The 27,919-nt window shown below is 40.3% G+C and overlaps 1 protein-coding gene across 4 annotated transcripts in view; it reads left to right on the forward strand.

Annotated features, from left to right (window-relative positions):
* Window positions 1–27,919, forward strand: part of NSMCE2 (NSE2 SUMO ligase component of SMC5/6 complex) — a 224,601-nt gene that overhangs the window by 119,406 nt on the left and 77,276 nt on the right. The window lies entirely within an intron of this gene.

Below are 27,919 nucleotides of genomic sequence, written 5' to 3' on the forward strand. Positions count from 1 at the left end.
TGGAAAAAATAAAGCACAATTTCTCAGTGCCATGTTCCACTTACCTATGAGTACAACGGCATGTAAACCAGATTTCAAAAAATCATTAACAGCAGTGTCTTGCCAAAAAGGATATCAGAGTAGATAACAGGGCAAAACTCAACTACAACTCTTAAGTGAATCCTGGAATTTTTTAAAAATTGATTCTTGCATCAAATAAGTACACGGTTAGGTGGCACTTTGATAAATGGTAATTTTTCCCCTTTCTCTCCTGTTCCTCCCCTTTCACCCCAACTTCCAGCCAGAATAATTGATCACTAAATTTCACCATACATTTATCAGGGATGTACCCAGAGCAATCCTTGTTATCAATCTGATTTAAAATAATATATCTTTTATTAGTAGATTAGGACCTCACAAAGATTTCAGATAGCGCAGGTAAATATAGAATCTTTAAAAGACTTATTTTGTACAAACTTGGTTCTTTGAAACTATTGTTTTGACAATCACAATTTTGTCCATTTTATACAGTGGAGTTCTGCAGCAAAGTAAGACACTATTGGATTATTGTGTTAAATTCATGAGGCTCCTGTATCTGTATATTACTCAGAGCTGTTCTTGTAGACTGATGTTAGATGGGATGGGGATGAATTGCTTTATAGGTTTGTGGGCCATTCCTGATTATTTAGAGGCTGATTAACCAGTCAATGAATTCTTCAGGCCTTTTGACCAAATTCACCATCCTCTGGCTTTCATTTTCTTTGGATGAAAGATGATGCTACCGAGGAAAGGGTCCATTTTTCATCCCCACGTGAGCAAGGTTTGTTTCACAGCCAGAGGCAGCTTGAATGTAAGATCAGGTTTACACTGTGGACCCTACAGTATTGGAAGTTAGGCTGGGTAGCATCGAAACACTCAAAATCAAGCCTATCGTCACCTCTGAAGTACTTGTCCTACTTTAGTAGATTAGTAACAACATGTTATGACATGAAAGTTTGCATTTTCTAAAGCAAAACAGGCAGTATAGTATGTTATATGGTGATATGTGGAAATACCACCCCCCCCAAAATAAAAAGAAAGAAAGGAAAATCATATTCCCTAGCTTCATTAAATGTTAAATTAGTGGGGAGAGGCTGACCGTAGTCAACATTTATAAAAAACACCTACAACTCTCAAAACTACCTGTATTTTTCAGAACTTAAGTACATTTCCTTACTTTACCAAAGTGCATGATATCTTGGCAAGATTCTTGCAAATTTTGAAGTGCATAAATTACCCTGAATAAAGACAAAGGAGCAGAGTGAGCCAGAGACAGATGGTCACCTGAATAGTAATGAGCATTTGACCTACTCCTCTCCCTGCCCCTCTTTTCTCATAAGCCCAGGCCGCTGCCTTCCTTTTTTCTTTCTTTCCTTCTGTTGAAGGTCAGTGTCTAGACAGGGATTCACTGGACAGAACTGCAAAGACAACTAGAGTGGTGGGACAGAACTATCCTGAAGTTAGGCAGCGTTATGGCAAGCTGAAGATGCAATTTTCAAAACTACAGATATCTTCAGACTTTGACATCCTTTGTGATGAAGCGCTAACCTTTCACACGCTGGCTGCGTAAGGACCGTATATAAAATGGCAGAGTAGACAGAATTTCTTTTTCATTCTCTGTTCTACCTTTCTAAATTCTTTTTCTGGCATCCTCTGGTTTTCTTCAGTCCTCCTGCAGCTGTCTAACTTCTCTGATTCTTGTCCCTTTTCAGTAAAAGGTTCACCATAAGGCTTGATATCATTAAGTCAGTCTCTGGGTATATTTGTCTGTGTTGTATGTATGTATCAACATTTTGTTTTTGTTTGTTTGTAATATAATTTAGAATATTCCTTTCTAACCAAATAAACTCCAACGGTAATATTTCTTAAGTTTCTAGAATTATTGACTCCTTAGGCAGTCTGAAAGTTACCCTCAAAAATGTATATACACATAGAATGTTGGGTACAATTTCATGGTGTTCATGCCCTCTTCGTACCTGTTTATGGATCCCAACTGGGTTCAGAATCCCTGTCCCATGATGAAAATTCCAGTTATCTACTTGCATGGTCACTGGTGATATTTGAAAATATATTCATTCACCAGATGCTCATCGAATGCCTACTCTGTGCCAGGAACTCTGCAGGGCATTGAGATACAGTGACCAGGACACTGGCGCACCCGTCAAAATTTACAGTGTAGCTGAGGAGACAGACAAGTAAACAGACAACTACAATACAGAATAGGTGCAGCAGCAGGGAAAGTACAGGATACTTCAGAGAGCACGTAAGATGAATGTTTAATTCAGTTTTGGGGCATCAAGAAATTCTCTTCACAATGATACCTGAGTTGTTCTTCTAAGTAGAAGGAATGCTATGTACATAGTCAAGAGAATTATAGACTTATATGCCTGTTGAGAACTTTACGTTTGATATTAAAGGGCCTTAAGTTGAGGGATGATAAGTACTGCTATAACTGAAAAAGATAACTGACTGTAGCATGGAGAATGGGTTGGGGGAAGCAGGACTGGAGGCTAGGAGACTTCAGTAGTAACCAGTAGACACTAATAGTGACCTTAACAGTGCCGGTGAAAAGAAGAGGATGAGTTGAAAGGATATGAATTAGAAACCACAGAATTTAGTGATTGAATTAATTCCTTCAACAAATATTTGTTGTGCTGCTGTCTGTTGGACACTCTGTGAGGTATGGTGGTGAATTGTAGAGACACCATCTCTGTCTTCAAGTCTAGTAGTCATGACCTCCAGGCTTCTGGATTGGACAGTTCAGTGGATGGTGATGCTGTCCTCCAGAGATGGAACAGACGTGTCTCCGACTGAAGGTCCCTAGACAGGAGAAGTGCTTCTTCAAGCTATAAGTGCACCTGCTGAGATCCCAGGATGTCCCTGCAGTTGTGAATTGCTGTGTCTAATGAGAGACGTTACTGATGGTAGAATGTTTCCATATGAACAGTATTTGGGGAGAGACTTGAGAACCACTGATAGAGATGACAGTTGGAGCCAGGAAGTGGATGAGATTACCCAGAAAGAGTGTATTGAGTGAGAGGAGAGGAAGGGTGAGGATTGGACCTGGCAAAACAATGGAGAAAGAAGAGGAACCCAGTGAGAAAGCCAGGAGTATGTAAAGTGTGTTCCTAGATGGAGCCAGTGGAACAGATGGGAGGAGTAGCAGTATGGCAGCAGCAGTCAGCATCAGGGTAGGCTTCTGGTTCAAGATGATGACCTGAGCTTACAAATTACATTTCACACGTTCACCACCACCTTAGCTAAAGGGAATCATGAATCTTCACATCACAGGTAGCCAGCAGAAAATAATGAAATTTTATGCTATGTGAATTATATCTCAAGAAAGCTGTTATTAAGTGAAGAGAATAATAATGATGAAGAATTCAATCTTTAAATATATTCTAACAAAATTGTTGTATTTAAAAAAAGAATAAACTATAAGCATCACATGTGTGCGGGTGGGGTAGAGTGGAGTGAGGGAGAAGATGTTATCCACAAAAGAAGGAGAATACATTTGTATCCAGTTACCTGGTAGCACTATATATGCAAAAAGCAACAGAGCATCACCTTAGACATCCAGGGGAAAGGGTTGTTACTCAAATTTTACGGCCAGCTGAGGCATCTTTTCTTGAAAGGGCATCAGAAAGGTCATCTTTGATATTGAATGATTTGCGGAATATCCCACTCATGTACTTGCCCTGGAAAAAAGAAAATTATGCGAAGACATGCAAGCACCAAATAAGTAATTAGCAAGAATAAAGAACCTGATAAGGGGAAGAAATGATAGTAGGGTATTTTTTTCTTAAAGTGGTAGCGAATTAATTGTGAATAAGAGTTGTTAATATAGTAGTAAGCCATAATACTAATGATAAATGAGTCCTCAGAAAAGAATTATGTAACAGACTAATAATAATGGGGATCTGCGATTATAAAGTGTTTCAACAATTTGGCAAGCAGAAGGAAGATGGAAGAGTGCAAGGAGATTCCAGAAACTGTTACTTTCTTATTGGCATCTATTAAGAAGTACAGGATATGGTGGTGCAGTGGTTAAGACTCCATGCTCCCAATAGAGGGGGCCCGGGTTCGATCCCTGGTCCAGGAGCTAGATCCCACACACATGCCGCAACTAAGAGTTCGCATACCACAACTAAGGAGCCGGCGAGCCGCAACTAAGACCCAGCACAACCAAATAAAAAAATATTTTTTAAAAAGGAAGAAATACAGGATAAAGAAAGTAAAGTCAAGCAGTACTTGAGTAGAAATAGGATGAATAACTTCCGAATCAATTGGCTAAGAATGAGGGGGAAAGCAAAAGTTTTGGAAGCATAAAAAACAGAATATAGTTTTAAATTAAAACTGAACTTATTACCACACAGTGACTACGCTGTTCTGTTAAATGACAAGGATTCGCTTTTTTAAAAAAAATCCAACTATAATATGATCCTGAGGCACACCTTTAAAAGGAAAAATGAGAGGTCTGTAACCATAGATGCAGAGGGAATTTTTAAAAAATAGATTTGAAAGGAGTAATATGTTTAACCTTATGACAATGAATTAAATCTGCAAAATGAATGACTGAAAATAGATTTAAAACAAAAAATAACCAAAATTGACTCAAAATGGCCAAAATTGTGAATGACGTTTACAAAAAGAAGATTAAAAGAAAGATTCTTTGCTCCCCAAATGTGCAAATCCTAGACATATTAATTGTTAAATTCTGTCAGATCTTAAAGGAACGGATATTTTCTGTGCTAGTTAATCTATTTTAAAGCGTGGGAAAATACAGAACATTTCCCAGTTTATTTTAGGAAACTAGGATGACTTATGACCAAATTCCATGTTTTGTCTTTTTCTTAAAAGTTAAGAACACTTTCACATAAAACTAGATATATGAAATCTTAAGTCAAATATTAGCAAATAAAATCTGGCAGCGTATTGAAAGAACTGTACATATGATAAATTTGGATTTGTTTCAATAATGTAGCATTTATCATTAGAAAATCAATTAATTAGTAATCATGTTGAGGTCAAAAGAGGAAATCCTCTTCCAGCCATTTATTTCTATGAGCCAAGCATTACTCTGGTGATCCAGCAGTGAACCGAAGCAACCAAGCCCCTTTCTCTGTGAAACATAAGTTCCGCTGAGAGAACAGTAAGAAATAAACAGACAGATATTGTAATAAGCACATGTAAAATTTTGGTGTGTGACAGATTTTCAAATCAGTGGGGGAAAGTTGGCTTATTCAAGAAAAACATTTGGAACCATTGATAATGTTTTAGTGACACTACTTTAAATCCAAAGTTTATATTTTACATTAAAATACATTCCAGATGAATTGAAGGTTGTAATGTTAAAAATTGAAGCCAAACTATCAGAAGAAGTAATCAATGAATATTTATATTGCCTCATATTCTGTTAGACCTTTTCAATCATGTCAGAAGGAAAAGTGCTTGGAAAGATTAACGAGCAGAAGGATAACGTCGCTCTGTTTCTGAGACGATAAGGACAAAAGCAACTGCTTCAAACTTGCAAACATTCAGCAAAGCATAACATTTGGAAGATGTATTTGAAAGTTTTATATACAAAAAACTGAAAGTTCAAGGGGTAAAACCCAACATTATTACTTAATACATTAAGTTTTTGCAGCCAAAGTCCAGCTGTACTAATAAGACTCACGAACATTTTTCAAGTGCTTCTTGCAAGCTAGATGTTGTTCTGATGCTTTACATGTATTATCTTACGTAGTGCTCACAACAATCATCTGAAACAGGTACAGGTAGTATTTTACGTATTTTACAGGTATGGATGCAGAGACACAGGAAGGTCGTAGTAGCCTGCCCGAGAGCACCCAGCTAATAACTGGCAGAATCAGCTTTGCAACCCAGTCTAGGGCCAGAGTCTACTTTCCTAACGAAAGTAGGAAAGTAGACATGTTGTACCAAACAAGTCTCTTAATTTTCTGATTTGTTAAAATCATCAAAAAAAAAAAAGATTCAGGGAGGAGATAAATTTAACTTAATCTGTGTGAAGAATAAATCTGGATGATAGTTTTTCAACTCACAGCTGAAAATCCACTGGGAACTTGTGAGGAATACTTTTCTCACATATATGCAGTCTGTGCTGGAAGGTCTTTGTGGCAAGTGTTTAGAACTGAAGTTTTGTTCAGTTGCCAAAATAACTTCCAGAAAAATCACTTTGGAGAATTTTTGAGTAAAATATTTCCCTGTTTACTCCAAAACAAATTAGTGGACTTTGAATGGCACTCATTTCATCCACATATATTTGCAAGGCTGGTTTTTCTCCATCCGTGACTGTGAAAGCAAAGTGGTTTGATCAGCATGGCCCATGTCAAATTCTCTTTCCCACACCACTTAGGTTAGAAGGCAAACATTTTCATCAAGCAAAAATACTCAGTGCTTATGTTGATCAGAGCTTTTAAGCAAAATTTTTTTTTCCCTCAACATCAAACAAACACCCAACTCAATTAAAAAATGGGCAGAGGACTGAGTAGACATTTTTCCAAAGAAGACATACAGATGGACAAGAGGCACATGAAAAGATGCTCATCACTAATCATCAGAGAAATACAAATCAAAACCACAATGAGACATCCCCTCACACCCGTCAGACTGGCTGTTATCCAAAAGACAACAAAAAACAAATGCTGGAGAGGATGTGGAGTAAAGGGAAGCCTGTGCACTCTTGGTGGGGATGTAAACTGGTGCAACCAGTAGGGAGGTTCTTCATAAAATTAAAATCAAACTACAATATGATCCAGCAGTTCCACTTCTGGGTATTTTTCTGAAGAAAACAAAAACACTGGTTCGAAAAGATATATGCACTCCTATGTTTATTGCAGCATTCTTTACAATCGCCAAGATATGGAAGCAACCTAAGTGTCCATTAGTAGATGAATGGATAAAGAAATTACATACACACACACATGTATAATGGAATGTTAATCAGCCATAAAAAGAATGAAATCTTGCCATTTGCAACAACATGAATGGACCAAGTGAAATAAGTCAGACAGAGAAAGACAAATGCTGTATGATTTCACTTACATGTAGAATCTAAAAAAAACAAATGAACAAACATAACTAAACAGAAACAGACTCATAGATACAGAGAACAAACAGGTGGTTGCTAGAGGGTTCGGGTGTGGGGGAATGAATTAAATAGATGAGGGAGATTTAGAGGTACGAAATTCCAGTTACAAAATAAATGAGTCACGGGGATGAAATGTACAGCATAAGGAATACAGTCAGTAATATTGTAATAACTTTGTATGGTGACAGGTGGTAACTAGACTTATCGTGGTAATCCTTTTGTAACGTATAGAAATAGTGAATCGCTATGTTGTACACCTGGAACTAACATAGTATTGTAGGTCAGTTCTACTTCAATTTAAAAACATGGTTCCCCCAAATCTGCCATTGTTTTAATATTTTAAGTTTGGGATTTAAAAATATATATTTTAAACATTAAAGGCAGGATTGAGATTTTTAAGTTTAGTTAAAGGTGGCATGGACTTTTAAAAAACATTGAGAAACTATTTTATATGTATGCTTATTGGTATGGAAATGTGAAGATGCTCACAATGGATTTTTCAAAAACAGCAAGCCTTCTACATCCTCTCAGATTTTTCTAGCTCTCTAACTAATCTGAAAAGGACTGAGATGCTGTTGGAATCTCATGATACTATTGAATTTCTATTTATCCTTCTCTTTTTAAAGAGTGTAGTGTATCTCTATTGATTGCTGTTGAAATGTTTATAGCATAAGTCTATTATTTCCTTATTGTGGATGAACATTTATTAATTAAAAATAACCCTCTTGGGGCTTCCCTGGTGGCGCAGTGGTTGAGAGTCCGCCTGCCGATGCAGGGGACACGGATTCGTGCCCCGGTTCGGGAGGATCCCACGTGCCGCGGAGCGGCTGGGCCCGTGAGCCATGGCCGCGGAGTCTGCGCGTCCGGAGCCTGTGCTCCGCAACGGGAGAGGCCACAACACTGAGAGGCCCGCGTACTGCAAAAAAAATAAATAAATAACCCTCTTTTACTTTTTTCACTTTTATTCTCATGAATTGAGGTTTATCTGAAATTATTATAGCTATAATTTCTTCTGATTATCACTTGTCATGTCACTTCCAAACATTTATTAGTTTTTATCTTTTAAATCAGTCTGAATCTTGATCTTTTTTTTTTTTTTTTTTTTGCGGTACGCGGGCTTCTCACTGTTGTGGCCTCTGCCGTTGCGGACCACAGGCTCCGGACACGCAGGCTCAGCAGCCATGGCTTACGGGCCCAGCCGCTCCGCGGCATGTGGGATCTTCCCGGACCGGGGCACGAACCCGTGTCCCCTGCATCGGCAGGCGGACTCTCAACCACTGCGCCACCAGGGAAGCCCTGAATTTTGATCTTTAAATAGTGAGGTTTACATTGACAGTTGACAACAATGTTATTTATAACATCAATATTAGCCTACATATACTAAATGTTTATGTATATTATAATAAAAGTATATACAATATGACCCCCAATTTTATAGAATAGACTTAAATCTCTGATATGCCATATGGAAAAGAATCTAACTCACAGCTATTAAAAGTGGTTATCTTCGATGTTGAAACTACAAGTGGTTTAAATTTTTATATATATATTCAAAGTTTTTGTGGTAAAAAGGTTTTGTTTCCTAATTTTAAAAAGTTTAATAAGGGACTAAGACAGTAAACTATAGGACAAAGACAAATGTCAACAGCTATCTTATACTCCAGCCATACCCATTAGAAAGTATAATGGGAGGGAGGGACAAAATTAACAAGCAGAGAACCCAATTCTCGATAATAATATAAAATGCCAGAAATGAGCTTAAGAAATATGTAGATCTTTTCAAAAAACAAACTTAAATTTTTCTGAGGTACTTGGAGCAATGGGAAATTATATCACAGGCCTCAATAGGAAGACAGTGTTTTTTATTTGTTTTATTTTAAATATTTATTTATTTTTTTTTGGCTGCGTTGGGTCTTTGCTGTGCGTGGGCTTTTTCTAGCTGCGGCGAGTGGGGGCTGCTCTTTGTTGTGGTGCGCGGGCTTCTCATTGCAGTGGCTTCTCTTGCTGCAGAGCACGGGCTCTAGGCACGCGGGCTTCAGTAGTTGTGGCACACGGGCTCTAGAGCACAGGCTCAGTAGTTGTGGCACATGGGCTTAGTTGCTCTGCGGCATGTGGGATCTTCCCGGACCAGGGCTCGAACCTGTGTCCCCTGCATTGGCAGGCAGATTCCCAACCACTGCGCCACCAGGGAAGCCCCAAGACAGTGTTTCTGTTTTTGATGTTGGGGGTAGGAGTTTATTAATTAATTTATTTATTTTTGCTGTGTTGGGTCTTGGTTTCTGTGCGAGGGCTTTGTCTGGTTGTGGCAAGCGGAGGCCACCCTTCATCAAGGTGCGCGGGCCTCTCGCTATTCACGGCCTCTCGTTGCAGAGCACAGGCTCCAGACGCGCAGGCTCAGCAGCTGTGGTTCACGGGCCTAGTTGCTCCGCGGCATGTGGGATCCTCCCAGACCAGGGCTCAAACCCGTGTCCCCTGCACTAGCAGGCAGACTCTCAACCACTGTGCCACCAGGGAAGCCCCGAGACAGTGTTTTTTAAATGGGAGAGACTTGAACATGTTTAAATTCTAATGCAAAAAAGAAGAAACTTAAATTTTTCACACAAGGGAAGGAATGATATTTCTTCAAGTAGCATCAGTAGCATTTGGTGCCTGAGTAGACCTTGAATAAAAGCAGGAGGTAGTGATATTTCCAAATTTCTAACTTAGGTTCCTAGGCAGAAGAGGATATCATTAACTAATAACAGCTGAATAGCAACCGTTTATTGAGGGCTTATTAGGTATTAGACAATGTGATAGTTATTTTCATAAGTTAGCTGATTTAATCTTTACCACCATCTGAAAGTTATTAACCCCACTCTAGATAAAGAAGCAGACTTTTTGAGCAAGGATAGATCTATCGCCTAAAGTCTGACAGAAGGCTAAGTGTCAGAGCTGAGATCTGACCTTGGACCTACAGTCTAAAGTCTTTTCTTCCTACAGTATACTCCACTATGCCTTCGCCACCAGGCAGAACCCAGAAGGAGAAGCAGGCTTTGGGTTAGGACCATGAGTTTGTTTTTTTAACATATTGAGCTTAAGAGATTAACACAATATCAGTTTGGAGGGAAACCATTGGAAATACAGTCTGGAGTCTGGAGAAAGACTCAGCTACAGATATCCTTACCAGAAAATGGTTGAACCCTTGCAGATAGCTGAGATTGCCCAAGGGGAGGGAGTAGTCAGCAAAAAAGAGGATGGAACTAATTCTGGGAACACCAACCTTTAAGAAGCAAGTAAAGAGAAGCTAATGTATGAAACTGGAAAGGGATGCTTAATAGAAGAAAGAGGAACAAGCGGGTAAAATAAACACGCTGTACTTCATCAGTTTTAAGACAAGTGTTTTTGTATTTTAATATCTCTAAGATTGGCATATGTCTTATTATCATCTTATAATTGATGGATTTTTTTTTTTTTGCTTACTGTATAAAATAATGGGGCATTTTATAACTGAAGGAATACAGTTGACCCTTGAAAGCACAGGTTTGAGCTGCATGGGTCCACTTACACTTGGATTTTCACCTGGACAGGGGGTCGGTGCCCCCAACCCCGACACTGTTCAAGGGTCAACTGTATTTTAATGTGGTAGTTAACAGTCAATTAAAAATCAATTGTGTTTATCCATTTCTAAATTATTTTATAATGAAAGCATATGTTTCACCTGTATAGCTTATATAAACAGTGCATAAATTAGATTAAATGGATAGTTAAACGTGGAGTGAGCAGTTCAGAGGTTCAGGACTCAAGCCCTGGAGCAGAGCAGGGCTGTTCAAATCATCCTCACCTATCCCTTGGGCAAATCTCTTTACTGCCTTAAGCCTTGCTTTTCTTACCTGTAAAACAAGGATTCACAAATGATACCTGTTTCTAAAGATTGTTGTGAGGAGTAAATGAAGAATACACATAAAGCACTTAACATTGTGCCTGACAAATGAGTAAGCTGTCAGTCAACTGTAGCCATCATTACTGTATTCTGTATTGCTGTTTCAGGTTGCGAAGAAATAACTGTCCTTCTGTTCCCACCCCAGGGTACTGCCACATCTCTTTAAGTAAAGCTACGTTCCATCTGAAGTAGACAAATATGTTGGAAGCTTATGTAAGCTCCATGTTGCCTTGTCTTGAAGAATGTTCAGCTGTTACCTGCTAGAGAATTTGAATTAGCAGGTGTACACAGATTCTGAACCATTTTGTGCCCAACCCAAAGCCTTGCTTATAGTTGGTATATAAAGTACTGTGATAATGATTAACCCCGAGGAGCAGCCTTTCTTTTTGCTCTAAACAAAAAAGATGCAGCCTTTGTGGATGGGTGTTTGGGAATTCCTGCAATATGTCTCAAATGGCTTGCAAGAGTTTTATGTTTTTCTTTTTTTTTTTTCCAGTTTATCTCTGATCTGTTCCTGGGGATCTTGTCGTTTCTCAGATGTTGTGTTGGGCAAGATGTAGTCACTGCATAAACATTGGGTAGGAAGTGCAGATAATGTTATAAATATACCTCTTAGTTTGTGTAGTAAACCAGCATCCCGTGTGATTTATCTTTATTATTTATTTATTGCTAAATTAGCATTGTGCCCTTCCTCCACATTGCTTAAAGTGCAGTCATATAGGCAGTCTGATTTACAAGGTAATTGCATTTAGGAAGTTACATTTTAAATGTTCTGCTTGGCAGGAAAAGAACTCTGAGGGAAAAAAAAATTCATTCCTTTGGGGAAAACTGATACTACTTTCTTGGTAAAATGCTTCTATGTATTCAGTGAATTGACAATTCCCACCATTTTTTTTTTTTTTTTTTTTTGGTAGTTGTAGTCATTATAACTTCTATAAGATTATCTAGTGTTTTGGAAGCTCCTGAGAAAGCCTAGAAGAAATTAAATATTTTCAGGTCTAACTGTGTGTTTCTAAAGCTATAATTAGTTATCTCTCTGTATTCAACAAATTAATTTTTTTTAATTTGCTCAAAATTCAACTTTTAGAATTAGGCTTGTGATTTGAACCGTATTAATGTCAAATTATATCATTTCCTTTGACTTTAATAATTACATTTAATAATTCAAACTCGAACACCTCAGTTCACATTTGTGTTTGCATCAGTCATGTTTAGATGCCTAATAATTAGGGTCTTATGCATTCTTCCATATTCTGTTTAATGTCTAGATGCATGTCAGTGCATAGTATTTGAGTCATCGGTGTGCCACAAAACATTTTACCAAGACACATAGTGCATCATCAAATGATTGAATTACACTGATAGCTGTAAATGGGACACAATTTGCAAAAGTAAATAGTGTCCTCCTTTAAAAGAAAGAAAATTAACAGTGCTCATCACTCAGACTCCAAGGTTTAATTAACTCTGACTTGCTAAAGGAAAGAAAGTGAGCAAATAAATAGCATGTACATCCCACAAATAATAAATTATGAGTCATTGCTATTTTTTATATAACTGACCCACACAGAATCTTTGCCATATTCTTTTGTCTATGCGCCTCAGGTTTTTTGTTTGTTTTGGTTTGATTTGATTGGGTAAAGTGAAAGACTATGATTTGACTAGATTATAAATCCCTCCAACTTCTAAAATGCTGTAGAACTGATTTCCTTTGAGCCTTGTTCCTGTTGCTAATTGATGTGGTTGAGTGGTCTGGAATCAGCCTCCTTGGTGCAAGTTATTGTGAAGTTCTGTGAAGGTAGCTTGGTCCAGGAATGAATGTATTCATTCAACAGACACATGGCATGACCGTGAGTCCTAAAGGAGCTCATGGTCCAATAGAAGAGTATGGTGGTTTTAAAACATGGCCCCCCCCCCAAATTCTTTGACACTCCTCCTGTCAAAAGTTAGAGCTCTACCTACCCCCTACCCCCACCCCACCCCCTTGAATCTGGGCCCTGTGACTACCTGAAGATAGATTATAGCAGAAGTCTATTCTGTTTCTACTCAGAAACTATATCAGTTTCTGGGCCCAGGCCTTAAGAAACTAGCAGCTTCCACTTCCTGTCTCTTGGAACACTCACTCTTGGAACCCAGCTACCATGCTGTGAAGAAGCCTAAATGGCCCTGTGGAAAGACCCAGGTGGAGAGGAACTAACAGGCAACACCTGCTTGTCAGTGCTATGAATGAAACATCTTGGGAGTAGATTCTCCGGCTTCGGGAGAGCTGCCCTGGCTGACACTGAGTGGAGCAAAGACAAGCCATTCTCACGGAGCCCTGCTCAGATTGAAGATTTGTGAGCAAAATACGTGACTCATGTGTTCAGCCACCGAGTTTTTTTGGTCAGAACAAGGAAGTAGACGTGCAAGCAATTTTGAAGCAATGTAGAGTTACAGTGATGGCAACGTGCACCGGGTATCACAGGAACACTGAAGAGAGACACCTAATCCTTCTATCAAGGAAGACCTGCTCAGGGAGATGACAAGTCAACTGAGTCTTGAGTGAGGAAGGGTTAGCCAGGTCAGGGGAGAAAGGGTTGGGTGTTCTGGGCAGAAGGGAAAACAGTGTGACGAGAAGCAGAGGCACGAAGCAGCGTGGTGTGCATGAAGAGTTATGAGCATTGAGTGTTGCTGGAGCACAAAGCTGGGAATGGGAAGTACAGATGAAGTAGCCAGGGAGGTGGGCAAAGTTTGAATCATGGCAGGCTGCCAATGAAGGCATACTGTAACCAGACAATTTGGTGTTTCTGTTATTGTTCTAGGTAATACCAGAGCAATCTGATCAGAGTTTGTGTTTTAGACAGATCCTTCTACCACCATGGAGAAAATAGGTTAGAGGGTTTTGAAACTGGGAGCAGGAAAATCCGTTAGGTGGTCATTGCAGAAGTGTAGACAGGGACAGGGAGGCCTGAATTAACACTACAGTGGTGGCGATGGGGAAGAGAAAGCAGATTCAAGAAATATTTAGGGGGTTAAAAAAAAAAAGAAGTATTTAGGAGACAGAAAGGATAACACTCAGTAACCATGGAAAGGGCAAAGGGAGACTTAGATTTCTAAGTTAGGCGACCAGCTAGATGCCAGTGCCACAAGAAGGGAGCAAAGGAGAGCATAAGGAAGACTATACAAGTCAAAAATTAAGAGATTTAAACTATAAAGATTTGGCAGTCACTGTCACAGATGGTAGTTGAAATTATTAAATGGATGAGCTCCTAGGGATGAAGCTCTAGGAGTACCCTGAGATTTAAAAGATGGTCAAAGGAAAAGGAGCTCACAACAGATTTGAGGGGAAAAAATAATCCAAGAAGTTCCAGGAGAACCAAGAAAGAGCTGTCTCAGAAACCAAATGAGTAGAGTTTCAAGGAGGGGATTATCTTGTGTGTCAAATGTCATCAGCCAGTCGAGTAAGATGAGGATAGATGAGAAGTCATTGATGACTTTAACCAGGCAGGGCAAAGCCATGTATCAATGGTTAAGTGAATGGGAAGTAAAAAAGGTCACAGATGGTACAGCCAAGGGATGAAGCATAATTGGAGAAGAACACAGAGACATGAGAGCGTTTGGTGGTGCTGCTGCTGCGGCTGGTGGTTTTAGGGGGATAGAAAATAGGTAAATTTCCAAGGGTCTCACGCCAGTAAAGGGGAGGAAGTTGAAGAGAGAAGAAGAAGAAAGTGTGAGGGCTGAATCGGGAGATTGGGATTGACATATACACACTACTACACATAAAATACGTAACTTTAAGGACATACTGTGTAGCACAGGGAACTCTTCTCAGTACTCTGTAATGACCTATATGGGACAAGAATCTAAAAAAGAGGGGATACGTGTATAGGTACAACTGATTCACTTTGCTGTACAGCAGAAACTAACACAACATTATAAATCAACTAGACTCGAATAAAAATATTTAAAAAAAAAAAAAAAGAAGAAGAAGAAGAAGGTGTGATTCATGCAGTAACATCCAGTTGGAGGTAAAGGGGCATAGGGTCAAGGACAGTCCTTTGAGACTGGAGGAATACCATAAGCGTAGATGTATGTGGTGTTATGTGAGTTGGACAGGGCTGCCACGAGCTTTGCAGTGGGATGCCAGGGACCTTGGTTGGGTCTCCCCAGAGAATTGTAGAACAGCAGCATTTTAGTCCTTGCTGGTCTGGTCCTGTTACAGCAGCTCCCACAAATTTTTAACGGTAATAATTATCAAGAAAATAGTAACTTCTGTTAATATGGGCTTTGTAGTTTCTAAATTGGTGCTCTCAACAACTGTGAAAGAAAGATGGATCATGTCATTCCAGTTTATAGACTAGAAAGTGGGAATCTCAGGGGTTAAGGTCATGCTGCTAGTTAGTGGCTGAGATGATAATAGAAATCAGATCCTCTGACTCCTAACCTTTTTCACCTATGCCACACTGCTGTTTTGAAGCTAAAACTAGATTGGGTTCATCGAATCCAACCTCCCCTTTTACAGATGAAACAACTGAGTCAGCAGCCTGGTAAAGTGAAAAGAATGTGGATACTGCGGGTCAGGTTTTCTGGGCAGCCAACTCTGAGGTGGAGATGAGCGTGGAGAAGTTAGTCAGGGAGTGCTCTGGGGATGAGCACCCCTGGAAGGGAAACGAAGGAAGCAGGACTGGGCAGGGGGAACAGGCAGGCTGTGATGATACAGCCTCAGCAGAAGCTTCAGCCGACCTGCAGGGAGTTCTGAAGATGGATGACCCTTCAGAGCTGTCCTGAGTGGGGGAAATGGGGCCAGGCCTTTATACCTTACTGATCGGCCATTGGATGCTGGTCACCCCAGAAAGGGGGCATAATCTTGGGCAAGGTGATTCTCTTCAGCTAAAGTGGTCCCCAAAGGAGACTGAGAGCAGAGAGCTTTCTGCCAGCATTACTCCCGGCTCCCTCATTCCTAAGGAGCATCTTTGGGGTCAGCCACCCATGGGTTTGAATCCTGTCTCTGCTGCTCCCTAGCCGCTCTGTTTGCTAGTTAATGTTAGGCAGATTCTGGGTAAGCTTCTTTAACCCTCAGGATCCTCTCCTGTAAAATAGAAAAAAAATAATGTGAGAACTCACTAAGCCTTGATTTCCTTATTTGTGAAACAGGAAGATAATTGAACCATCCTTTGGGGGAAAGTTGTTAAGAGGATCCAATGAGATTATAAAGTTACCAGAGTACCTGCCACTTTTAGGAAATTAGTTGTTATTATCACACCGTAGCTCGGTGCCAGATACATAATACTTGCCGTGAAAGTTGCTCCATAGATATTTTATTTAAAAATGTTCCAGAAAGACTCAGTGACTTCCTAGAGGCCAAAGTCAGGGCTGGAATGCATCGTACTACACTACTCTCGGGTTTAGGCTTCAAATCTGGGAATATGGGAGGAGATACCTCTACGGTGAGTCAGAGTGTGACTGTGGAAGGAAGTGGGCCCTTGAATGTGACTTTACCTGGGAGAGTCATTGCTTTGGCTAAGTCACTGGTGGTAGCCCAGTGTGCAGATGTGTTTTTCAGAATGGAACCAAGAGGGTAAAATTAAAGATGAAGTCATCTGAGTAGCAGCACCTCAGCAAAACAGCACTGTGGCAAAAAGATGATTATAGTGTGGTTACTTTGATTCATTGGGGCTAAATATAATATCTAATAGTATATATATATACACACACACTACAGATAGTATATATATATAGTGTATATATATGCCATATATATGTATACATACAGTATATATCTACAGTGTATATATATGCCATGTGTGTGTGTGTGTGTGTATATATATATATATATATATATATATATATGTATGTATGTATGCCATTTTTGTGCATCCCCAGCAGATCTGGATTCCAGTCCTGTGAGCTCCCTCACTTACTGGCTTCTGGACCAGGGATAATTCACTCTCCCTCTCTGGGCTTGAGTTTCCTGTATAAAATAAGGATTTGGGTCTAGGAGAGCCCCATCCTATTCTCTCATGGTCTAGTTCTTTACTTCCAAGTATACCACACTGCACAGGTACGTTAAGTCAAGTCAAAGCATGGCTGCTATTAGCCCATAGATGAATAATCTTACTCCACAGGTACAGGGGAGCATAAGGTGCTGAGGACGGCTGCAGACAAAAGCGCTGGCAAAGAAATCCTAATATTTACATTTTAGTGAAGGGGAGAAAAAATCTCTGTTTTATGAGTCAACCCAAGTACTCCATAGTCATCGCAGAATTATGTTCTTACCTGCAATTTTTTGTGGAATTATCCCAATTAGTTTGACGTTTATTGACAGTCACCATTGTGCTGGATACTGTGCAGAGCAAGTGTATGTAAGCTGCACCCCAGCTTTGTTAATCTGGGGAGAGCATGCAAGGGTGATGCAGTTCACAAGGTTGGAAATGCTGCACTTCTGGTTTTCTATCAGAAAACCATGTTAGGTGTTCAAATGTAGTCTAGATCCAAAATCATAGAGCCTTCATTGTTTCTGCAAGCATCTGTTTTTCCCTTTTTCAGTTTGGCTGCTGTGCTCTGCTGTTAACTATTTTCATGTAATTGGGTTTATGACAAGTAGCTTTTGAAATATTGGCAACTAAACTCTCATTGGAGATTCCTCACACTGAAGGGCTTTGAATGTAACTCTTTTGTTATTATCTTGAATTCTGGAAATTTAATCTGTATACTTACACTTTTGAATTTTTTCTTGCCTGACCCATTATACATTTTCACAGAACAAATATTTAATCCGTACAATTTTGTAACCAAGGGATTTAGAGATTAGCTTTGAAAATGGGTCAGGGAAAACCGTCTACTTTGGTTTAAAACTAATCAGGTACAGAAGTTAAAAAAAGCAGTTTAGAAGCTTTTGAAAAGCATTTGTGAAATCAATTTTATGTAATTTTATGAAAGCTGCTGTCTGTATAGCTGATGTATGAGTCAAACCTTCACTTAGTCTGGCCACTCCTCCTCCATCCACTTATTATTATTCATCCATCCTTTTATTATTACTTTTTTTTGGCCATGCCACGCTGCACAGCATGTGGGATCTTAATTCCCTGACCAGGGATTGAACCCATGCCCCCTGCATTGGAAGCACGGAGTCTTAACCACTGGACTGCCAGGGAAGTCCCATCCATCCGTTGTTTATTCTTTCATTCAACAAATATTGCTCTAGACACCTGGGGTAACAGATGAATAAGACAGCCAGGGTTTACTATGTGCCAGTTCTGTGCCAGGTACTTTGAAGCCTGGGGACTCAATGCTTATAGCTCCACAGTCTGGTGTAATGGATGAGCCATTTACTGAGAATCCAGTTGTTTTCCTAAACTTACTGGTAAGCTGTATGACTTTAGGTAGGGCCCATTCTATGTCCGTTTCCTCATCTCTGAAGTGATAATGCTCACCCTATTTATTTTATAGCTTTGGTGAAAGAAATAAAATAGTGATTTTGAAAGAGCTTTGAAAAAAAGTATCAGGCATTATAAAAAGACAAGTAGTAATTTTGAGACCATGGTAGTGGTTGTGATCATTTTGTTGCCTCTTTGAAAAGGGCTGAGGATGAGTACATATTTATTTATCTAGTTTCTCCGGAACTAGATCTGTATGTTTATGACGGTCAGCCTTAGCAAAAATGTCCAGTTGGTCCTATAACGTTTGGGGAGGTCTTTTCTCTTAGACATTGGAATGCCCACTTATCCCTGTTGGATCATGGAATAAATCATCATATGGGGAAACTAAAAAATTACTTCTAGCTTCATGTTTGATTTACTGTTAGGTTTTAGGTCTACCGTGTTTATGTTCTGGAATGCAACAAGAGGTCTGATCTTTCCTAGAGCAAACCCAATCCTAGATGCACTCAAGAATCCCTCTCAAATATTAGCTCTAGAGTATGGAGAGATTTTTGCGTTTTACTCACTGCTGTCTCCCCAGTGCCTAGAACAGTGCTTAACAACTCACACTCACTAAAGTTATTCTTAATGAGTGAAAGCCTCAGTCTACCTACCATGTAGTGTTCTGGTACTCTGATACCCCCAGCTAGATGGCTTTTTGAAGGCAAGGGCTATACTTTGTCTCTGGATTTCCAGTGTCTGGCACATATTTGATGTTTAGATGCTGGTCAAATGAACACATGGACAAGTATAACCCAGGGCCATGATGGATGCCCCAAGATCAGGACTTCCCAGTCTCTCCCTTGAGTAAGCCCTGAAAGCAAGAATGGGACTTAGTCCCAGCAAGTCTGAGGCATAGCCCAAATGGCCTGCTACAACTGTGGAATTTCACTGAAGTTTTTTTTTTTTAATCTTCATTTTATGTTCACTGTAGACTTTTTATTCCATTCATGTTCTGTACAGACTTTGCTCTTGAGTGAAGTTTCTTAAATAATGAAAATGGTGTATGGTCATAAGGACAAACAGTACCATCCATGTCTCCGTCTATGGGAGGAGAGTGCATAGGACTATATGGACGTGTAAATGCTCTTTTTCTTTTAAGATTTTGTTTTTCTTAAGTGTGTATCAGAGGGTCCTCCTCTATAGTTGGGAAGAACAGAAAAAGAAAACTCTTTCCATCTGATCATTTTCCTTTTTTTTTCTTTTATCAACTTTTTCCAGACAGAATTTATTTATTTATTTATTTTTTTATTTTTGGTTGTGTTGGGTCTTCATTGCTGTGCACAGGCTTTCTCTAGTTGCGGTGAGCTGGGGCTACTCTTCTTTCCGGTGCATAGGCCTCTCATTGCAGTGGCTTCTCTTGTTGCCAAGCACGGGCTCCAGGCGTGCGGGCTTCAGTAGTTGTGGCACGTGGGCTCAGTAGTTGTGGCTCCCGGGCTCTAGAGCTCAGGCTCAGTAGTTGTGGCACACGGGCTTAGTTGCTCTGCAGCATGTGGGGTCTTCCCAGACCAGGGCTCGAACCCGTGTCCCCTGCATTGGCAGAGGACCAGGGCTCAAACCCACGTCCCCTGCATTGGCAGGCAGATTCTTAACCACTGCACCATGAGGGAAGTCCCTGATCATTTTCCTTACACTTGGCCTTACTTCTGAACAATTTATGGGCATCCTAGAGAATTTCAGGTCCAGTATACCTGTTAGGGACACACAAAAAAGGAAAGTGCTGGGAGTTTAAGATTAGAAATAGAAGGAAAAATAAAAGACAGAGCAGCAATAGACTTGTTTTCTTTCCAATTAAGTCTTAGCAGAGGTAAAGGGAGTTGAGGGCAAGGAAACAGACCTTGGAATTATACTCCAGTGTTTATTCAGAAGGATGAGGAGAGATGTTTCTGGGAATATCATAGGATAAAAGCCTCTGATTCATAAATAAAGACATTGAATATTTACTTTGCAGAAGAGACACAGAAGCAGAAAGGGGTCCCTTTCCTAAGCATATGTTGTTTTTATTGCTTTACTTTAATGAGTATAGATCTGTATAGGGGCTTTTATTCTTATGGTATTTTAATGGAAGATTGTGAAAAATGAGGCCAGAAGTTCAGGAGCAAACTGCTGAGGGAGTTGAAAGCTAGTCTAAGAAGTCAATACTTTATCTTATAAAGGTGATATTGAACTACAGAAGAACTTTTGAGTGGGGAAGTGCCTAGTCAAATTAATATTTTTAGAAGTTTAACCTGGTGGCATTATGGAGGAAAGAGAAGAAACTGGAGATAGGAAGAGTGCTTACTTGTGTGTTAAAACAAGTATCTTTGAGCAGTATTTTTTTGGTTGGTAAGGTTAGAAAAGCAAGTAAAGGGTGGTTGTGAGATATGTGACAGAGGACACTGGAATTAGGCACTGGGACTTAACATTGGTTGTTAGAAGGAGGAAGAGGTTAAAGAAAAAGGACCCCAAGTTTTTAGCATGAGTGCCATAAATAATGGTCAATCTATTACCAAAAAATGCAAAAGGAACCGTTTGGGGTGTGAAGGAAAAGATGGTATATTCAGTTTCAAGCATGTTTTCTTTGAAGCAGCGGTGTGATGAGCAATTAGTATATCCCTTAGGTTGTGGAGGGTACAGACTTGGAACTGGGAAAGCAAGTCAAGGCTAAAAGTGAATTATTTAGAAGTTGTGTATCCAGATAGAATATTGGTGTTTTAGCAGGAACAACACAGAGGGCTGAGATGGACACACATCCATTGGCTAAAAATGGGAAGAAGTATCATAGGAGGAATGGTCTGAGATGGAGGAGGTGCAAGGTCCCATAGTCTTGCAGGAGCCAAGGGAGGAAGTAATTTCAGGAAGAATGATGTGGCCAGCAGTGCCAGAGCCTGCAGATCAAAACTAATGAGTAATCACAGGAGTCATCTTGAGCTTAGAAGATGAAAACTGAGATCCAGGAGGAGGAAGAGTGTCAAAAAGTGGGAAGCTAAAATAAGAGGTGATTCTCTTGGATGACCATTGCGTGAACTTTACCTGACGTTAACTCGATGGATGACACTGTTCCTGGATGACTAGTGGACAAGTAAATCTCTCATGTTTGATCAATTTCAAAGACTTTTTAAAAATTGGCAGATATTGGGGAGAGAGCATGTCTTATTTTTTATGTATTTTTAAGTGTCATAATTCTCCTTTTTATTTCCACAAAATAGGAGCTTCTTGTGCACAGCTGTCTTTGCTCATTCTCCAAAATGGATTAAGATAGATTTGGTGCTCTTACTTTAAGTAAGAGAAGCTGGTTTATGTATGACTGATTTGGTTTTATGGGTCCAGTAGCATTCCAGAGCCAGGAAGTAAGATGCTGTTTGTCATTCACTTTTTCTCCTATATCTGGGGAGCAAACAAAACCATACCACTTTAAAATTATACTCTTCTGTATGCCACTCAGTATTTGATTAATGTATTTCCTGTTCCTGTCAAAACTTCGATGAAGAGTTTTTTTTTTTTTTTTTTTTACAGCAGGGGTTCTGATAGGTGTGAACATTCTATGATCACAGCTTCCTACAAAATCATTAAGACTCTAGTATTATGCTTTGAGTGTTTGCTTCTTGGCAATAGTTCATGGAATCTGACCAAATCTAAAAGCTTAAAGGGCAAACTTGAATCATTGAGGTCTGTCTTGCAAAGGATAACTTAGTTCAATTGAGTCTTAATAACAAGATACTCTGAATCAGTTATCATCATCATCATCTGTATTTAAAAACATCAATCAAATTAGTTGCTCAAGAGCCTTTTACCAAGCTGAGAGCGTAACAAAAAAAGTCGACATAACTGGTTACCATGTCCTCTGGAAGCCTTTCAGTCAGTCATTCATTTAACATTTATTGGGTACATATGTAGTTTATGGCAGGCTGAGGTAAAGGCCAGCCACTGCCCTTAGGGTTCTTCAGGACCAGTATCTTTACAAGTAACCAGAGTATCATTATAGTGTAGTAGATGTAGTAGCAGTAAGCAGCGAGCCAGCTATAAAGGAGAGAGTGACTAGAGGATCATAGGAGAGAGGTCAAAAAATGAAGTTGGAGACAGTGTAGAAAAATTCTTTTATCACTTGCAAAAGAATCTGAATTTTATCATGAAAGCAGTGGTGTGTGTTGAATTGTTTTATACAGAAGCAAATCCTGATTAGCATTGTGTTACCTGTGGGGTAGGATGACCAATCAGTTGAAGGGGGAGGGAAAACTGGAGGCAGGAACACGGATCTAAGACTGTTGTAGTCATTGCGGTAAGTGAGGAGGGTCTCATTTAAGGCACTATCAAGATGGGCCAAGAGGGAAGTAATTGAATTGGGGAGAGATTTGGGAGAGGGCAGTAACTGGTTGGATGGAAGAAATGGGGAGACAGGGTAGAGTCAAGGACAAGTTTCCAACTTAAATTCCCCAGGCAATGGGGGGGGGGGGGCAGGGACAAAAGACAGAGGTGTCAGCCTTTGGCTATCTCTGACAGGAGGGAGATTACAGCCAATGCGTCATCCAAGGCTGATTCAGTCCCTGACATGAATCCTACCTGTTCATCGTTGAAACCAATGATGAAATGACTTTGGCCTCTTAAAACTGAGACCTTTGGAACAGTGCTGAATAGGTATGAATCAAGTTTCAAAGGTAGGAGCCTTAGCGTTCCTACATCAAGGTTCTGGAGAGTGTGTAAAAGTGCTTGCTTTTACTGCAGTGGGACACTCTTCTGATAGTGGCTTTCGGTCCTCCTTCTTAATACTCTGTAATCATATGTACCTTTTACGTTTCACCTTTCACCTTGATGATGATTATTATACTTAGCACTTTGTATCTTCAAAGAATTCAACCACATTGAATAATTAATCTGCATAATATCCCTGTGAGTTAGTAGGTGGGGATTATTGCCCCATTTTCCAGATGGGAAAACACAGAGAGATACTCTGTGACTTGCCCAAGGCTATATAGTCTCACATTGACAGAACTGATATGTGAGTCTTCAGCTGCCTTTATCTTATCGTACTCATACTACAAGTTTATTGTCAGTCTTAACCTATTAGACTATGTTTGTCACTTCACTTATTCAAAAATCTTAGCATTTAGACCTAGAAAAGGGCAGGATACAGGAAAGAGTGAAAGTGGCAAAATGACTAAGCCCTGCATGTGGGTGGTGGGAGGGCAGGGGTTACTGGGAATAGTAATTATAACCAAGTCTCAACTCCACTGTAGCCAGGGAAAGAATTTCCATTTTCCAATGACATGTAGTGAAGCGACATCATTTCAGCTAACAGACCAGCCAGGCATTGTGTCAGGGAGTCTCCTGTGGCCTTTGGTGTAACACTATACACAGCAGCAAGAAAACAGTTATTGTAGAAATTGTGTTTTTTATATAAATATAAAACTGTTGGGCTTCCCTGGTGGCACAGTGGTTAAGAATCCGCCTGCCAATGCAGGGGACACGGGTTCGAGCCCTGGTCTGGGAAGATTCCCACATGCCACGGGGCAACTAAGCCCATGCGCCACAACTACTGAGCCTGCGCTCTAGAGCCCGCGTGCCACAACTACTGAAGCCTGCGTGCCTAGAGCCCGTGCTCCACAGCAAGAGAAGCCACCGCAATGAGAAGCCCGCGCACCGTAACTAAGAGTAGCCCCGGCTCGCCGCAACTAGAGGAAGCCCGTGCACAGCAACGAAGATCCAACACAGCCAAAAATAAATAAAATAAAATAAATAAATTTTTTTAAAAAAGAAAAAATACCAAAAAACTGTGTGGTGTGGTGGAAAGAAAACTGACTTTTCAGCTAGAGCTAGACAGACCTGGGTTGAAATCTCTTCCAAAACGGAGCTGGATGACACTGGGCCAGATCCTTATCCCACAGCAGTGTAAGAAGGATTAGATGATGATGTATGTCAGCTGCCTGGCATGGAACCTGACAATTAGGGCTTCATTAATGGCTGCTGTTATTTTTATTCTCATTCAGAGACAAGATGTAATGCTCTAAGGGCCTTTTGATTTTTCTGTTGAATGACTGGACCAGGTAAATTCAACTCTTGAGGAATGACAGCTTCTTAAGGAAGCCAGTGAAACATTTTGATAATGAGTCAACTAGACACAGTATCACCCCTTGTTCACCGACAAATATGGGAAGGTAATTTCGGTAGGTCAGTCATCAGTGTGTGCCTTCCAAAACATTATAGTCATGTTACAGTAAACTTTATATTTGTTGCGTCACAAAGATTTATTGAAGTGATAAAAGTTATTATGGAAAACAGTGTGCAGTAACTATGGTAACAGTTATTTGATCTCACAGTAATTGGCTAAGCATTTAGTTGCACAATACTTGCACAATGCCTTCCTGGTTAGTTCATTAAACAAAATTAGCTTTTGTTTGAACTGCCTTTCTACAGTGTCCTAAATTTGATTTTAGTTCAAAAGAATTGGAAAGTGTATTTTAAAACTACCTTTCCAACTTACAGTTTAGGGACGTATTTGAGGTTGCAACTGGTTTTTATTTAATTCTTTATTTATACCACAGTATGATTGTGATTCATCAGCTCATCCTCTGAAGTGTCTTTCAGTTTAGTAGAGTGGGCTAGGAAATGCGTGGTGAAGTTAAGAGACCAGTTTCTGAATTCAGGCCCTGTTTCTGACTCATTGTGGATCGGGGTCAGCTGGTGCCCTTCCCGTGACTTAGTTTCTATACCTGTGAAATTGGGTTGCTGCATTTTAAGTGTTAGAATCCTGAGATCTCGTGAATGTGGCCATTTCTTGGTAACCTGCTGGTCCTCTGACCACCTACCTGGAGCTAGTAGGGGCCCAGGTGTTCTCAGGTGCCTCTGCTGCTCTGACTAGCATAACTCATGCTGCATTCAGGTTCCTCTCCTTCTGCAAGATGGATTGTACAGCAGATGAGTCACCGAAATGATGTCATTCTCAAAGGACTTCCAGAGCTCTTGAGACCAGGGCCTCTCAAACTGTGTTCAAGAAAGGCATATCTACTCTACCCCCCTCCCCACTCACCCCCAATATACAGGCAAAGCGTAACCCATACTGTTTGGCAGGTGAGAGATCCTGAGCACAAAGGAAAGCTTCAAGCTTTCAACGTTTCAAAACAAAAATAATGAAAATGAAACCAAAAAATGCTTTAACTTATTTACTAAAATTGAGAGGTAAAATTCCAAAGTAAATGTAGGGTTTTTAAAAATTCAGTGAAAGTTCCTTGTATTAATTTCATTTTAATTCCTGTCAACGTAGTGATTTGATTTTTAGTTCAGTTAATTGTTTAAAGACAAGACTAGCTTTTAAAAACTAGTTGCTTTTTGAGTTGTGAGGCAAGCTCTTCTCTCAATTGACTGGATGTCACCTACCAGTTTTCCATTGGGCAGATGTTTCAGGGGCCACGACGTTTCCAGTTCTGTGCATATTTATTTGCCTAATTAGTTTGATTTCTATATAGGATAAATGCATCTTTAGTTTATCACTGACTAGGGTTAGAATTCTAATGATAAGAATCTACTTGTGCTTGGTTGGTCATGAAAGTTTTTTGGCCAGTCTGCGGACAATAAAAGTAATAAATGAATGATAAGTTATCCCAGGTGGCTTCAGCACCTGACTCACTTATTTTTTTTTCCCCCATCTGTCCCATTTTTGCTTTTATCCTGTATGATTTTGGCATCTACGCTGGAAGGACTCTTCACACCTCTTTTCTCTTTCACATATGCTTCCTTCTTCAAAGAATAATATTTTTCATTCCATTTAGAAAAAATTTTTGATGTTCTCTGATGCAACTCTCATTGCAGCTTCTGTGAAACTTGCCCCTATTTCTCTCCCACCCTGTTCCCTGTCCCCTGACTCTCCCATGTCATTTGTACCTAATTCTTGGGGCATACTTCACATCGTACCTTATAACTTTGGGTTAAAAGCAATCTTCCTTTGAGTTAAAAACAAAATCCCCCAGAGGTAAACCACTCCTTATTCCTCCCTGTGTCTTCCCATGGTATCCAACATGTAAGACAATGCCCATGGACAGCCAGCCAATGAATTAGCTTCATTTTATTGGAAGACCTAGTATTTTTTTTTAACATCTTTATTGGAGCATAATTGCTTTACAATGTTGTGTTAGTTTCTGCTGTATAACAAACTGAATCAGCTATATGTATACATATATCCCCATATCTCCTCCCTCTTGCGACTCCCTCCCACCCTCCTTATCCCACAGCTCTAGGTGGTCACAAAGCACCGAGCTGATCTCACTGTGCGATGCAGCTTCTTCCCACTAGCTATCTGTTTTACGTTTGGTAGTGTATATATGTCCATGCCACTCTCTCACTTCGTCCCAGCTTACCCTTCCCCATCTCCATGTCCTCAAGTCCATTCTCTTACATCTGCGTCTTTATTCCTGTCCTGCCCCTAGAAGACCTAGTATCTGAACACAGGACTCTCTGTCCCCAAAACCCAACCTCTTTCACTTTTTCTAATCCATTGGCTCCCTTTTGATGACTTAGCCCAACATGAATTCCACGCTAAGCCAATTCATTAAAGCAGTCACCACCACCCTATATTCCTTTGATCTCTTGGTCTTCTGTGCTATCCGTCAGCCAGAGGTCTCCCTCCCCCTCTGGGTCTCCTGTCCTGCTCTAGTGCTCTGGATCTCTGCTAAAGAAATCACACAGATTCTTCCAGACATGGCTTTTTACAAAGACAGGCCGCCCAGTTTATTTAGACAGAGAATGTCCAACCCACCCCCAGCCCCTGCAGTACCTACGGTGACATTGACAGTCATGAGCACATTCTCGATACAGCCTTCCAGGAAGCCAATACCGATTGATGAGAATTGAGGTAGGAAATAAAACCTATTTGTCACTCTGATCCACTCCCTGACTTGCTGCTGCTGAGTCATTTTCCCACTCTCCTCTATTAGTCTTACCACTAACGAAGGAACTTAACAACATAAAACCCTCCTCCTTACTCCTGAAAAACTGGGTGACTGATTGTTTTCTTTTTTATTTTTGCGGTACGCGGGCCTCTCACTGTTGTGGCCTCTCCCGTTGCGGAGCACAGGCTCCGGACGCGCAGGCTCAGCGGCCATGGCTCACGGGCCCAGCCGCTCCGCGGCATGTGGGATCTTCCCGGACCGGGGCACGAACCCGTGTCCCCTGCATCGGCAGGGGGACTTTCAACCACTGCGCCACCAGGGAAACCCCTGATTGTTTTCTGGACACACCTTTTCCTTGCTTTTGCTCTCACTGCTTCTTCTATGTGGCCCATCTTCCTCCTATCACTGTCGGTAGTATAATTAGTAACAGAGTAGTCCCGTTTTATTGTAAGTTTCATGAAGGCAAACTCATGTGTATTGTCCCTCATTGTCTATACAGTGCCTGATAGAATACACATGGTAGAAACTCAACGAGCATCTGAATAAAGAAAGAAGGAAAGAAAAACGGAAGGAAGGATGGATTTGGCACAGGTAGTGTACTGCACATATATCTTTTCAT

The sequence above is a fragment of the Aethalodelphis obliquidens genome, unplaced genomic scaffold (assembly GCF_003676395.1).
Source record: "Aethalodelphis obliquidens isolate GAN/ISIS:26980383/991018 unplaced genomic scaffold, ASM367639v1 scaffold41, whole genome shotgun sequence".
Classification (NCBI taxonomy): domain Eukaryota; kingdom Metazoa; phylum Chordata; class Mammalia; order Artiodactyla; family Delphinidae; genus Aethalodelphis; species Aethalodelphis obliquidens.